The 15,677-nt window shown below is 44.0% G+C and overlaps 1 protein-coding gene across 6 annotated transcripts in view; it reads left to right on the top strand.

Moving 5' to 3' along the window:
• ZNF827 (zinc finger protein 827) overlaps positions 1–15,677 on the top strand; it is a 152,797-nt gene that overhangs the window by 85,915 nt on the left and 51,205 nt on the right. The window lies entirely within an intron of this gene.

Raw genomic sequence — 15,677 nt, 5'->3', positions numbered from 1 at the left:
GACCTCACTTAGAGTACTGTGTCCAGTTTTGGGTTCTGTACTTCAAGAGAGATATAGATAAATTGGAAAGAGCCCAATAGAATACAACAAATATGATTAGAAGTCTAGAAAGCATGTGTAAAGGTTGGAAGAACTGGAAAAAGAGAAGACTAAAAGGGAATTTGATAGCATATTTCAAATACAGGAAGGGTAGACATGCAAAGGATAGCGATAGCCTGTTCTCTGTGGCCAAAGAGGACAAGACAAGAAATAATGATCTTAAATTGCAACAATGGGAATGTAGACTGGATGTAAGGAAGAACTTTCTCATAATGAGGGTGGTTAAATAATAGCACAGCAGGGGTCAGGGACCTGCAGCCCATGGGCCACATCTTGCCTTCCAAGCAATTTTATTCAGCCCACGGAGCCAGGATGTTGGCATTAGTTCAGCAGTAACAGCATTCAGTGGGCAGGTTGCAACACCAGAGGCAGCAATTCAGCAGCAGGGGGGTCAGATCATAAGCAGTACCTATCTTGGACTCTGCTGCATCCTTTTGGTCCACTGCTTATTTATCCCTGACCTCTCTAAGGGTACTGTCTGTTCTTGGTAATTTTTAAGAGCTGGTTAGACAAATGCTTGTCTAAGATGGTTTAGACAGGAGTGATCCTGCCTTGATCAGGCAAGAGGTTGTTGGACTAGATAACTCCCAAAGGTCCCTTTCAGCCTTACTTTTCTGTGGTACTTTGACCCTTATGGAAAGAACTTCCTGATCTATCTCTAATCAATAGAGACTTGGGGCTCTAGCCATAAAGAAGCTTAAGTACCTAAAATGGGATTTAGGTGTCTAAGCCCAAAGTTTAGACCCTTAAAATCCTGCTTAGCCTCCTCCTAATTCTGGAGACATCCAGATATAGCCCATAAAGAGGTCTGATCCAGCCCACAAAGGTCCAATCCAACATGAGGGATTGGTGGCGGGGAGCTTTGCTGTGCTCCTCATCCACTGTTCAGGTCCAGTCTGCCACATCTACTCTTCTGTCACTGCAGAGGAATCAGGAATATGCAGCGAGGGTGAGTGCAGCCAGATGGCCTCTCCAGGGCAGGTGGGGCAGGGCAGAAACTTTTGGCCTGTGACCACAGTCAGGTCACAAGCTCTGGCTTGAAGTGGCAGAAACTACAGCCCCCTGTCTTGGAGCATGTTTAATGGATGGGCTCTGGATAAAATACAGGGGGAAGACAGTTAAGTGGTAGTAGTAGTGCTGCGCATGTGCTGACAGCTAGAGATTGGGGGTGTCCCACACATGGGGACTTAAAAACCCACTGTATAGGCTCAGCGTGGCTTTAAATATCTTTGCAGGGGGAAACTGATGGGCTCTCCCCTGCACTGCAAGGTTGAAGTCTCTCTGCAGCCAGCATTGGGCTGCACTGTGAGCTTGTAAGATTCCACAGTTCAAATTAAACTGTGATACAAACCAGCCACAAAGTTGTTACATTAAATGTGGAACAAGCCCATCCATGTTGGGGTGGGCTGTGTAACAGGGAGCTCCCCAATACTGATTTGCCAGCACCCAGTGTGAGTGAAGCCAGTAGTGTGTCCCCTGATATAAATTGGCAGTGTGGACACCTACGGGTTGCTGAGTGTTATATGTGAAGATTTTTGAAGTTGGTCTGACATTTTTTATCATGGGATAGATTCCCCGAATGTCTGGCATGTAACAAAAAAGTTGCAGGACACTCTTTTAACCTACAACAAATGTTATATCTGGTAGGGGCCTTTATTCTCCAGGTGTAGCTGTTCCACTTGGCAGAAAAGAATTCCGAAAAAGAAAAGATAGCATAAACGTGATTGTGCCCTAGTGATTAGGGCATTCAACCAGGAAAGCAGGGTCCTGGATCTCAGCCCCTGTGCCAAAGTCTGTTCATGTATTTTTCTTCAGTCACTGAAATACTTCTCTGAGCAGGGGCTGGAAGATAAGCCTCTTCTTTAGATGAGCGTCCTAACCTTGTGGTTATGCAGCAAATCATGCTTGTTTTCTTTCTCTCTCTTTGGATCTTTATTCTTTTACACAAAATGGAACAACTTTTAACAGGGCAGGTTTGTATGTAACTTACAGTCTTGTGCTTGTCACTTGCTTGAGGGGGTTGGCTTGCATCCCCTCATACCGAAGAGAAAATCCCCTTACTCATCCTGTCTGAATTCTTTTTGAGCTTTTGTATAAATGGGAGCCTTCCTCCATTTGCTTTTCAGTCACCTGTATTTTTACAAAGCAAAGTGTGTTTCCTGGTCTGGTTTCTACAGGACTGGAAGGGACCTCCTGAGCCATCTAGACACGTTCCCTACCCCTCCCAGTTTACAAATTATCCAAAAGGTCCACAGGAGTATCCGTTTTGGCTTGTTACACCCCATAGTGACAAAACACCCTATAAAAATAAAACCAAAACATATGATATGAGACAAGCAAAGAGTAGGAGACAGGGGCAATAGTGATGCCTTGTGCCCTTGCACTTCGGAACGCAGCAAAAAAGTCCCCATGTTCCTTACCATTCTGGAGGGAAAAATTTTCTTCCTGGCTTGTGCAGGTGACCTGCAGAATTGCCTGAACATGTGATTACCAGACGCTTCCCACACAGAGATCTCTGCCACCGGCCTACAAGAGATTGTTCAGGGCTATGAATTGTGAATGGAAGGAGGGTCCTCTCTGTAGCACACTCCAAAGCTCCTAAACCCCAGAGGGGCTGGATTTAAAATACAGCTTTGTCCTTAGCATTTTATGTTGATTAGCCTGGTAGCTTAACAGGTTAACTGATGTGAATCCCACTTTGAAGGACCCAAGTTTACCTATACATTGATTGTATCAGGAGCATAGGCACTTGGGGCCCTTGATTTCTCCAGGCAGTTGGCTATTGCAATTTTCAGCATTATGGAACCATGACTTGATGGGAATCTGTGGCCTAGGAACTCTTTAATAAGAATATTGCAGCAAATGCGTATTTACTTAGTTTGAATGAGCCTTATACATAGTACAGGACAGGCATGCAAAAAAACTAGCACTTTTACGCAATATTTATGCATTTAATTCAGTAAATAAAAGGGCACAAATGACCATGCTCTCTTGGGTTTGGTATGTAGCTTAACTTAAGGACTTTTATTATATATGTGACTTGTACCTAAGTTAAAACTAGCTTGAATCTCAGTATGCCTCATGAATACTTGGCTTTATAAAGCTGAAAATCCCAAGTTGGTTTTGGAAGCAAAATGTATGTTTTGGTATCTTAACAGGATTCGTTCAGATTTCACTCCTCTGGCCTTTTCATAGAAAAGCAGGGCTGGAAGGGACCTCCACTGGTTATCTAGTTCAACAACCTCCTTAAAGGAGGATTGTCCCTATCCAATCCATAATCTAAACTTTACATAAGACTACTGTCAACTCCAAAACACAGCACAGACCTAACATCCTAGCCAGCCACCGGAAAGCAGGAGACCCCTGGCAGCCAATGTCCTGCTTCTATGAAATGTTGTCAATATATGCTAAAGAGATCCCAGAGAGAGGGCCACACCCCCTGTTACAGAGGAAGGCAAACACCCCCACGGTCCATACCAGTCTGACCATGGGATAAAATTCCTTTCTAACCCTGAATATGGTGATTGGTCTGACCCTGAGCAGAGGGGCAAGACCCTCTAGCTAGCAACCCTCTGGCTTTGGTCCCAGCAGGCACATTGGTACACCTCAGTCAAAGTCCCCAGCCTTAGCAGTAGCCAACATGCAATGCCTCTGAGGGAGGCTTAAAAACACCCTTACATATGTAGCAGAAAGGGGGACTGAGGCAGCCAGCAAATCCAAGAAGCCTGGGAAATACCCATAGTAGAACATAGACATAGTTACACCTGGATCATCCCTGACCAGTGACTGTCCAGCCACTTCTTGAACATCTCCAGCGATGGAAAGTCCATAACTTTCCTAGGCATTTTTTTCCACTGCCTCTCTTCTAACAGTGAAGAAGTTTTTACAGTTACTCAATCTAAACTTACTTTGCTGCAACATCAAGCCACTGGTCTGCATCCTCATCTCTGCAGCAAGAAAGAACAGGCATTTCCCCTCTTCTTTATGGCAGTCCTTTGAGTATTTGAAGGCTGGTGTCATGTCCACTCTTAAGTGCTTTTTTCCACAAGATGCGCATGCCTAGCTCCTTCAGCCTCTCCTCATATCCCTTTCCAATCCCTTTATCATCTCTCTTTCCCACTAACTTCTCCACATCCTTTTTAAAATGTGGGGACCAGAACTGCACACAGTACTCCAGATGAGACCTAGCCAGTAATGAGTAGAGAGGTGCTATTACTTCAGGTGTCTTGCATCAAATGCTTCTGTTGTTGCATCCTAAAACTGCATGTGTCCTTTGTGCAGCTGCATCACACTATAGACGCTACCAAGACTCCCAAGTCCTCTTTCATAGTGCTGTCACCCATTTTATGTTTGTGCTTTTGATTATTCCTTATGAGGTATAGCACCTTGCATTGTCCACATTGAACTTCATCCTGTTAGCTCTAGCCCAACTTTCCAGTCTGTTAGGATCCTTCTGAACTGTGCTCACATCCTCCAACATGTTCATAATCCTTCCCTTCCCAGTTTTGTGTCATCTGCAAATGTTCTCAAGAAGCTTTTTATGCCCATATCCAAATAATTAATAAACACATTGAACAGCACCGGGTCCAGATTCCACTCGAACCCTCCTGCCATTCTGACATAGACCCTTTAATAATTTACCCTTTGCTTGTGCCTATTGAACAAATTATCCATTTTATAGTAGTTTTATCTAGCCCACATTTCTCCAATTTGTTTATGAGAAGGTTGTATGAGACCTTGTCAGAAGCTTTGCTGAAGTCCAGGTACACTATATCCACAGCATTTCCTTCATCCACTCAAATAGTTTCTTTGTCAAAGGAGATCAAGTGTGACGTGATTTGTTTTTCACATCTGGTTTGAACTTAGCATCCATAATGTTCACCTACCCATGCTAAATAGAAAAAGGAAATAAGCTTATAGACGTGGTTAATAGACAGAGGCAGATATGACTTTATATCAACTCAAAACCTGTACAACAGTTAATACATTTTAAAAACTGCCGTAACATTATTTATAATAATAATAATCCATAATGTATGCAGCAGTAATTTTAAAAGGAAGGGCAAGAATGAGGGAAAAGTCATTTCATTGTTGAAAACAATGTAAATTCCCTGAAAAGTACCTTTGTTTTTCTTATCTGTTGAAGATATAATTATTATGAAGGACAGTGAAGGGTTATGTGTCTGGCATCCCTAGTCTGGCAGCCCTGTAAATGTTCACATATAACACTCAGCAACCCGTAGGTGTCATGTTCCCACAGCCCAGCTGAAATGTTATGCACACGCTAGGCTACAGGAACAACCTATTATTGCTAAAATTACTCCCAGGGAGTAGTGTAGTGCCTGCTGAATGGGCAGGCTTGTAGGTTCTTTGTCTCTGCTTTGCTGCTTCTCTGCTGGATCTGAATGGGGAAATTGCTGCCTGGAGGGACTAGGTGGCTAAAGTAGTGAGCAGTGGAGACAGTGACCGAGGCAGAAGTCAAGAGGCCCAATACAGACTCCAGACTCTCCCAGTTTCCACCTTTGCATCGTCCTTTGCACATAACATGATATCTTCATCCATACAATGCAACCACAGCTACCCACAGCCAGCTCCCTCCTACTTAATAATATCCTTATAAACTTCCACACAGGTTCAGGCAACTTCCCCTGCTGCCTAGTGACAGCCAAACACTTGCACTTACTCTCTAGTACTTTACTCCAGACATCCCTAGACACCTTCTCGCAGGATCCCCACTGCCACTTTTACAAAGATGACCTGAATCCACCAGCATCTGGATACTCTTCAAATCTAATAACATCTTGAGATTCATCCACCCTATTCAACCAATCATCTTCCAGACAGCCTGTATTGCATACCTGTCTACCTAACAGCCCAGACGCACTCTAACTCTGTGATGGCTGTCCCTATCACACTTGGGATTGAACCAGCTACATTCATAATTCAAGATTGAAACAGACTGGTGTTGTAGCTCTCGCACATTCTCTGTGGATCAAAGAAAGGGAGGAGGGTTCATAACACTGACTGAGATTTCAATGATGTACTTCCTTTGAACATAGGATGAGCTAGTTCTGAACACTTGAGACTCAAACCAGTTTGAATCCCATGTGAACCCTCACTTAAACAGGGAACTGCTACCAGTATTTTAGCCAGCCCTGGACGTTGAACAGGAGGCCCCCAGAGCTGAGAGTGTGAGAATCAAATCAGGTTGCATAGGCTGAAATGAATAGGCTTGCATCTTCTGTGGATGTGGTACTGAGGGCAATACATAACATACTTTGGGATCAGACAGCACCTCCACAAGTAAATGGGGATATATCTTTTTACAGTTGTGGTTATGTTTTAGTCTCTGCATGAGTAACACTAAAAGGAGGTTGATTTCTATTTGTGCATGCTGTCTTGCTACTTGCACTGACCCAATAAAATGTTGATCTCTTCAAGTGAGTATCACTACTGGTAACAGTGGCTTCAAGTTAACAAAAGCACTTTTGTTTGAGAAGAAATTAACTGGTTATGCAGATGACACTGGACTCTGCAAGTACCAGACAGGTTTGGAGCAGTGGCTTCATATGAGTGAATGGACTGATTGGAAAGCAGCACAATACCTCACAGTGTTTTTTGGATAATGATGCCAAAACCTTTCATGAGCAGGCTCATGAACAGGTTTTGAGTGCAGGTGGTGGGTGTTACAGACAACTGCAACACAGTTGTATGACTGAAGTGAGGTGGTATTGGCCCTTTTGAAATAACAGAAGGAATGGCAATCACTAAGATGAAAGAGGAGCTCCTGTATGGTTATTTGAATGCACTGAGAAGACTGTTCAGTGGGATGTCCTCTGACACTTGAGTAAAGCTGAGCCAACGTCGTTGAATCTAGAACTGGCAGTGCAAAGAAGGGCCGATGCCCATAGGCAAGCCAGGAGAAAATTATAAGCAATTGGTCAGTTTATAAATGGCTTGTCAGTGGAACTTCATATCCTGCTGGTAAAAGAAGATAACATCCTAGATAAACCTGTGGGCCAGATAATTAATACACAGTTACAAATGTGGAAACAGCCTCCTGGGATTTCCTTAAGTTGTTAGTTCCTAGCCTCTGAGTCACTTCTCTATACTTAATACAGTATTTCAAATTATGATCATTAGCAAAGCAGCTAAAAATTTGGAGGAGGTCCAGGTGCAAGCTTTTGGCAAGTGTCCTGACACTGTTTCTGGAGTGGGTTGCAAGTTGGATGACAGTTGCTGGTGACATGAAGGCAAAGGCTGTAAAGAGAGAATTCCTCAAGCACAGAGACGTTACATCAGGAAAACCTAAAGTTGCTGGTGCAGTAATGTCACCATCAAGCAACTTCTAGCATGTCCATTTTGAAGAGCTGCCCAGAAACATGCTGCTATATGTCTGGAGACATTGATGGATTGAAAACCAGAATGCTTTTGGATTTAGGTTCTGAAATTAATCTGCTCTATGAAAAATGCCCAGAACTGTAAGGGAAGAAAAATTGTCCTGAAAGAATTGGTGACTATTAATAACAAAGTACTAGAGACAACAGGAGAAACTTAGCTCCAAGAGAAGTTGGGCTGTCTGCACATTACTGGACTTTAGGACCAGTATAGGACTATAGAGTTATGTCAGCATAACTATATCAAACAGGTATGGTAAACATTACCTATCCTATTCTGATGTAGCAATGGCAGCAAAAGCCTGGGTGAAGAGGCTGTTTTGCTTAGAAAAGACAGCTTTTTGTCATCTTGATTTATATCTGCACCAGCAACTTCAGGTTTTCTTGGTGCAGCTTCCTTCTGCTAGGGCAGTTTCCTCCCTACTGCCTTTGCCTCCGTGTCACCAGCAACTGTCATCTTGGTTTGCCTGCAGGAAACCTGCTTGTCAGCATATCTTGCATCTCCACAACTGACTTAACCCATTATAGCTATAGCAGCAAATGCTCTTTCAGTGACTATGTTGTCATCACCAATAGATTTCATCCATAGGAATTGCAAGAACTCTTGGGTGTTAATAGAACAGAATTGTTCCTAGAAATATTTGGATCCTTCTGTCAGATGCGGGTAGAAAGAAATGTGAATCCTTGAAGCCTCAAAGGTGTCTTTACAAAGTGATCAAGATATCTGTCATGGTTTGGAATAAAGTTGTGATAACACCAATTCATCATCATTCAGTAATAACCAAACTAACCTTTAGGAGTATTTGCTGTTACAAATATTCAGTTAATATTGCTTTTTATCAAGTTGCTTTCTCGAACTGAACAAAAGGGTTGAATTCTGAGCAATTAATGTGACTGACAAGGAGTACCACTGGTGGTAATAAGCCATAGGGACATTGTTCAGCGTAGCAGATGTCTCAAAGCCTCTCACACAGGCAGAGCTCAAGAAGTGTGAAGCAGCTAGGTCAGTAATATAGCTAAGGATGACTTGGTAGAAGCAAAGAAAAGAAAGTGATTTATACAGCTGGTCTTCTGGTATTCTAGGGTGTTCCCTAAGAATAATGAAGAGTTATGACTAGCAGTTGTATTTAACCAAAGAGTGTTCTGGGGTGGGGACAGCCCTCACATCATGTTCCCCTAGCATATCAGAGAGCAGCGAAAGAGAAGCAAAGTTGCATGCTGGAAGTTGGGGGAATTGAATGGTCAGCATCACCTTAGGCATCCCCAATTGTAACTGGAGAAAAAAACCCCATGCATGACAGAAGCTTACGGATATGTCAGTTATAGAAGATTCAATTCACAGACAGATGCCAGCTTCCTCACACAATATACCTCCTGGATAAAATCGCAGGAGCAAAGTATTATAGAAGTTTTGATTAGGTATCTGGATACCAATAAATTAAAGAAGAACCTGAGGCTCAAGAGAAAAAACTTCCTATATGACACATTGTGTATTGTTTCAATTGTGCAGAATACTTTTTGGATTCTGGAATTCACATTTCAGAAAAGAGTAAATGATCCATCCCAAGTTTTGAAAACTAAAAACTTCTTTAGTTAGTTTGATTACTTTGTTTGTTTCCATAGAGCGTGGGGATAGCTAAATCATTTAAAGGGGTTGGACTAGATATCCTTTGGGAGTCTCTTCTAGCCCAGTTTCTCTGTGGTTCTGATTTAAATGTGCAAGAAACAAATGTCACTCACATCGCCTTCTTAGGACATATAATCAGCAAGGACTGGCTGGAGCATCTGCTCTAGAAATTGAATAAAGGACTGGCAAGTTCATACAAATCTGGAGGAGACACAGGGGCTTGTAAGATGCTATATGAGATTGATGCAGAATTTCACAGAGAAGGTTGCTGCATTACATTAGCTATCTTAATAGTCTGTCTCTGGATAGAGGAACACCAAAAAGTCTTTTGAATCAATGAAGAAAGTTCAACCAAGCCATGCTGTACCTAAATTCCCAGGTTGATCCCATTTATTTGTGGTAACTTGTTATGCCTCAAAGTTTGATGTTGAATAAACTGCACTTGGTAGGTGCAGAATCATGACTTTTGGAGATCAAAACAAGGGAAACCGAGTATTGAGCTACAAAATTTGAGTGTGTAGTTATTGTAAAGGCCCTCAGGAGTTATCATCCATATTTACTTGATACTTAGAAACTGTGAACCAGATGGGTGCCTGTAGAGATCGATTCACTAATTATCTGAATACATTCACAATTCACTATAAACCTGGAAATCAAAGAAAGATGTGGTTTTGGATACTCTTAGCCAGGTGAGAACAGTGAGAATAGACTCGGTGTGTACCTCTGATGACATCTAACAAGAGCCGTCTAATGATCTTTAGTTGTTTCTGATGCACCTGGTTGCAGATCTACTGCAAGAGACCACAGTTAGGGAGGTTCAGTGAAGGGGGAAATGTCTCAATCTACTAGCCCTGAGTGTTCATATGGACTGAATGGAAAGGCCTTTCACAGGTACACCGGTTGGTAAACTGTATTTGTTGTGTGTGATGTCATCTTAAAATATAGGGTGGTGCTCTAATCCTTTGGAGGATTAGAAAATTGAAAAATAAATGAATTGGTTGCATTAATGAAGTATGGTGTGTTGCAGTACGGCTTGCTAAACTGAATCTGCAGCGATTAGGGAAAATAATTGAATCACATCTATTACATAAGGTGAGGACTGGTGTTGGAGGAGTAGAGGGTGTAGACTTACCATTGGTTCCGTGCTTAACATCTTAGTGATGACCAACAGGAATAAAGCACCTTTTGTTGTCTTTCCACATAACACCAGTCAGCAGTCAGCTATCCATTACTGTCTTTATGAAATTATTCTTGGACTCAGAAAACCTGTACTCCCTTTGACTTGTGATGTCCAGGAAACAGGAACCGGCAAGGCTCCCCTGTACCTACACATGATGTGTGTGACACAGCAAAGTCTTATATTTGTGATCTGAGGGCAGATTTGCAGACAGTAGAGAGGAACAGAGACTCCAGAATTGCATCTGCCAGGCACAAGAAGCCAGGACAAAAGGAGAATTTATATGCCTTTCCAGGAAACAAAAAAAAAATTAGCTATGTGACTGGAAAAAACTGCTAGGAAAAAATCCCAAATTTATTCTTCTTTGGAGGGCACCTTTGCCTTTTTTAAAAATCAAACAACTTATCTTTACTGTTTAAAAAAAACAGGCATAAAATCATAGAAAATTTGGGTGGAAGGGACCTCAGGACATCATCTAGTCCAACCCCCTGCTCAAAGCAGGACCATCCCCAACTAGATCATCACAACTAAAAATTTGTCTCTGGGTACCCTGTTCCAGTGTTTTACTACCCACGTAGTGAGAAAATTCTTCCTAATATCTAATCTAAACTTCCCTTGCTGCAACCTGAGACCATTGCTCCTTTTTCTGTCATCTGCCACCACTGAGAACAGTCCAACTCCATCCTCTTTCAAACCCTACTTCAGGTAGTTGAAGGCTGCTATTAAAACCCACTCCGTCTTTTCTTCTTGAAACTAAGTAAGCCCAGTTCCCTCAGTCTTTCCTCAGAAGTCATGTGCCCCAGCCCCCTCACCATTGTTGTTGCCCTCAGCTGGACTGTCTCCAATTTGTCCACATCCTTTTTGTAGTGGGGGGGCCCAAAACTGAACACAGTACTCCAGATGTGGCCTCACCAGTGCTGAATGCAGGGGAATAATCTCTTCCCTTAACCTCCTCCAATTTGTCTAAGTCACTCTGAATCCTAGCCCTACCCTCCAGTGCATCTACTACTCCCCACAGCTTGGTGTCATCTGCAAACTTACTGAGGGTGCACTCTATGCCATCTTCCAGGTTGTTGATGAAGATATTGAACAAAACCGGCCACAGGATTGACCCATGGGGCACTCGACTAGATACCAGCTGCCAACTAGACATTGAGCCACTGATTGCTACTCTCTGAGCCCAATGCTCCAGCCAGTTTTCTATCCACCTTACAGTCCATTCTTCCAGCCCATATTTCCTTAGCTTACTTGCAAGAACGCTGTGGGAGACCGTATCAAAAGCCTAGTTAAAATCAAGGTGCGCATCCATTGGTCTTCCTGCATCCACAGAGCCAGTCACCTTGTCATAGAAGGCAATCAGGTTGGTCAGGCATGATTTGCCCCTGGTGAATCCATGCTGACTGTTCCTAATCACCTTTTTTGCCTCCAAGTGCTTAGAAATGGATTCCTTGAGGACTGCTCCATGATTTTTCCAGGGACTGAGGTGAGGCTGACGGGGGTGTAGTTCCTTGGATCCTTCTTCTTCCCTTTCTTAAATATGGGCTCCTTTTCCAATCATCTGGGACCTCTCCTGATCACCATGATTTTTCAAAGATGATGGCCAGTAGCTCTGCAATCACATCAGCCAAGTCCCTCGGTACCCTTGGCTGCATCTCATCTGTTCCCATGGACTTATTCACATCCAGCTTTTCTAAGTAGTCCCTAACCTGTTCTTTCACCACTGAGGGCTGCTCACCTCCTCCCCAAATTGTGCTGCCCAGTGTAGTAGTCTGGGAGCTGACCTTGCCTGTGAAGCCTGAGGCAAAAAAGGCATTGAGCACTTCAGCCTTTTCTTCATCGTCTGTCGCAGTTGCCTCCTCCATTCAGTAAGGGACCCACACTTTCCCTAATCCTCCTCTTGCTACTAACATACTTGTAGAAACCTTGCTTGTTACCCTTCACATCCCTTGCTAGCTGCAAGTCCAGTTGCGCTTTGGTCTTCCTGACTTCATCCCTGCATGCCCAAGCAGTTCTCTTATATTATTCCCTAGTTATTTGTCCAAGTTTCCATTTCTTATAGGCTTCCTTTTTATGATTTAGTTTACTGAAGAGTTCCCTGCTAAGTGAAGCTGGTCTTCTACCATACTTGCTAGTTTTCCTGCACATCGGGATGGTTTGTTCCTGCACTCTCAGTAAGGCTTCTTTGAAGTACAGCCAGCCTTCTGGACTCCTCTGTCCCTCAGTCTGGCTTCCCAGGGGATCCTGCCCATGAGTTCCCTGAGTGAGTTGAAGTCTGCTTTAATGAAATCCAGGGCCCTTACTCTGCTGCTCTCCATCTTTCCTTTCCTCAGGATCCTGAACTCAATCATCTCGTGGCTGCTGCTCCCCAAATTGCCATCCACTACTACATTCCCCACCAATTCTTCCCGGTTTGTGAGCAGCAGGTCAAGAAAAGCATGCCCCCTAGTTGGCCGCTCCAGCAGTTGCACCAGGAAATTGTCCCCGATAGTCTCCCAAAACTTCCTGGATTGCCTGAGCACTGCTGTATTGCCCTCCCAGCAGATGTCAGGGTGATTGAAGTCCCCCAGGACTAGCTATTTGAAGAAAGCATCATCCACCACTTCCTTCTGGTCTGGTGATCTATAGCAGACCCGCACCACAACATCACCCTTGTTGCTCTCCCCTCTGACCCTAACCCAGATACTGTCAACAGGCCTATCTCCATCTTCATACTGGAGCTCTGAGCAATCATATGGCTCTTTTACATAAAGTACACCTCCTCCTCCTCTTCTTCCCTTCCTGAACAGTTTGTATCCATCTATGACAGTGCTCCAGTCATACAAACTATCCCACCAAGTCTCTGTTATTCCAATCATGTCATAATTCTGTAATTGTGCAAGGACTTCCAATTCTTTCTGTTTGTTTCCAAGCCCCATGCATTTGTGTACAGTCACCCGAGATAACTAATTGATTGCCCTGATTTTGCAGGAAGTATGAGGGCACCTCCCTTGTTGCCCCCTCCTGGTTGCTCTTCCTTCAGGTCTCCTGCTTCCCTACTTACCTCAGGGCTTTGGTCTCCACCTCATGGTGAACCTTGTTTAAAGCCCTCCTGCCTAAGTTAGCGAACCTGTCTGCAAAGATGCTCTTCCCTCTGTTCGTCAGGTGGATCCTATCTCTTCCCAGCAATCCTTCTTGGAAGAACATCCCATGGTCGAAGAAGTCAAATCCCTGCTGGCAACACCACCTGCGCAGCTAGGTGTTGATCTGCAGGATGCACCTGCTCCTGCCCAGGTCCTTTCCCTTGACCAGAAGGATTGACAAGAACACAACCTGAGCCCCAGACCCCTCACTCTTACACTCAGAGCCCTGTAGTCACTTTTGATACACTCAGGGTCTTCCCTGGCAGTATCATTGGCACCCACATGGATGAACAGCATGGGGTAGTAGTCTGAGGGCCAGATGAGCCTCGGTAGTCCTTCCATAACATCTTGGATCTGGGTAGTAGACCTCCCAAGACAACAGGTCAGTTTGGCAGATGGCTCCCTCCATTCCCCACAGAAGAGAGTCTCCAATTGCCACCACCTGTCGCTTCTTCTTGGTGGCAGTTGTCTCGATCCTTCCCACCTTGGTGAGGTCTGGCCTGTCTTCCTCCACTCTTTGCTACTGGAATGTGCTCCTCCCTCTCTGCTGCAAGGATTGCATATCTGTCCTTCAGATGAACAAGTGCAGGTGGAGGTGATCTCTGCTTGCTGCCAGAAGTCACAAGCCTCCAGCTTCCACCCTCTTGGGTGTCCATGTCCTCTGTCTTCTGTAGCTCTGTGCCTGGCATTTCTTCCTCCACAGTCCCAGAGGTCTCCTCCAGCATCGAATCAATGAACTGCCCCATGGCAGAGGATGCTTCAGAGCCTCACCACCTCCTTCTGTAGTTCTCTTGTCTGTTCCTTGAGAGACACCACCAAGAGGCCACCAAGAGGCACCACTCACACCACAGGCACTCCCTGACCTGGCCATCACTGGAACCTACAAACCGCAGTCCCCACAACACCAAACCTGGACCTGGGTGGAAGCATTGATGGTGAGCAGTCCTGCCTGGACAGAAACCTCACAAGTGCGAGCAGAAGCATTAGCAGTGACTCTGGCATTGTGATGTCCTCCAGTTATTTCCTTGGGTGTCTTACTTTGCTTTCTCTCTCTTACCGCTCTTCTTCCAAGCAGACCTTCCCTAGCAAACTTCCAAGCAGACCTTCCCTAGCCTGTTTATTTCTCACTGGCCCCAAAGGGTTCCTTTTTTTCCTGCTTCCCCACGCAAAGACTTGCCCCTCAAAAAAGGGCGAGGAGGACTCATGACCTGGCCTAGGAAGTAGCCTGCGAACTACCTGCAAATTGCTTACTCTGTTTGCAGCCCCTGTTTGCTGGCTCCCTGGTCACTGGGAGCCAGCATTTGCCTCTCTGTATTGCTTTGAGAGCTGGCGCATAGATTCATTAAAAACACAGGGAGAGTAAACATTGAGGAAAATCACAAGCCATCCCAGAGGGACTCAGCAGAGAATTTGGAAGCACCCCACCTGGTTCCTAGAGCTCATAATGGGAGACCAGCTTTGGAGAAGGAATTGCTGGCAGCTTGGCCTCAGGACCTCAGCCCATAGTAGTGATTTGATATGAACAGTGTCTCTGTAACCACACAATAGATCAACAAACACACATGTGGATGGCAGGATTTCTGTGAATTACAATAATGACAACCTCTTCTTTGTTGTAATTCACAAAGAATTTGGAAAAGATGTTCATGGTAATAGGAGGGGATATTAATAGTTATAGAGAAAGCCCTTCCACCAATAGGTGATGCCATAGCTTTTTACAGCTGTTGACCTGTGGTTATGCATTTATCAATGAATAAAGAGAAGGGGTGAATCGAGAAGGAAGCTAAGTGCTTCTGTGCATGCTGGCATTGTTGCTTACTGCACCCCAAGAAATTGTTTGATTTTTAATTGTGAGTTTTACACACATATTGATCATCTGTGTGCACACACGCTCACATGCTCCAGTCATCACATTTTGTGTGGCTTCATGTCTTGCCTTCACCTGTTACTTGATGTTGACCATAATTTTATGTTTTGTGCAAATTATGTATAAACATACAAATTAAATGGCACAAAAAGACCAGAACAAAATTCAGCAGTTATGAATATCTGAATTATTATACTTCTGCCTGAATAGTGTCCAAGGAAAGTTGAGAAAGTGTGTAAATAAATTTTAACTGTAATTATCAACTGGATTCCTAATGGCAAAAAATCTCTGGCTATGAATACCAGCATCTCACCTGGATCACTTTAGTGAAAAACACATTGCTCATTCTCCATAGAAAAAGAATATGACAAGACGTGTGTCTGTGTCATTC

Source organism: Crocodylus siamensis, chromosome 2 (assembly GCF_052110815.1).
Source record: "Crocodylus siamensis isolate JL-2025a chromosome 2, ASM5211081v1, whole genome shotgun sequence".
Classification (NCBI taxonomy): domain Eukaryota; kingdom Metazoa; phylum Chordata; order Crocodylia; family Crocodylidae; genus Crocodylus; species Crocodylus siamensis.
Note: the sequence above shows the minus strand (reverse complement) of the source record. Positions and strands in the feature narration are given on the sequence as shown.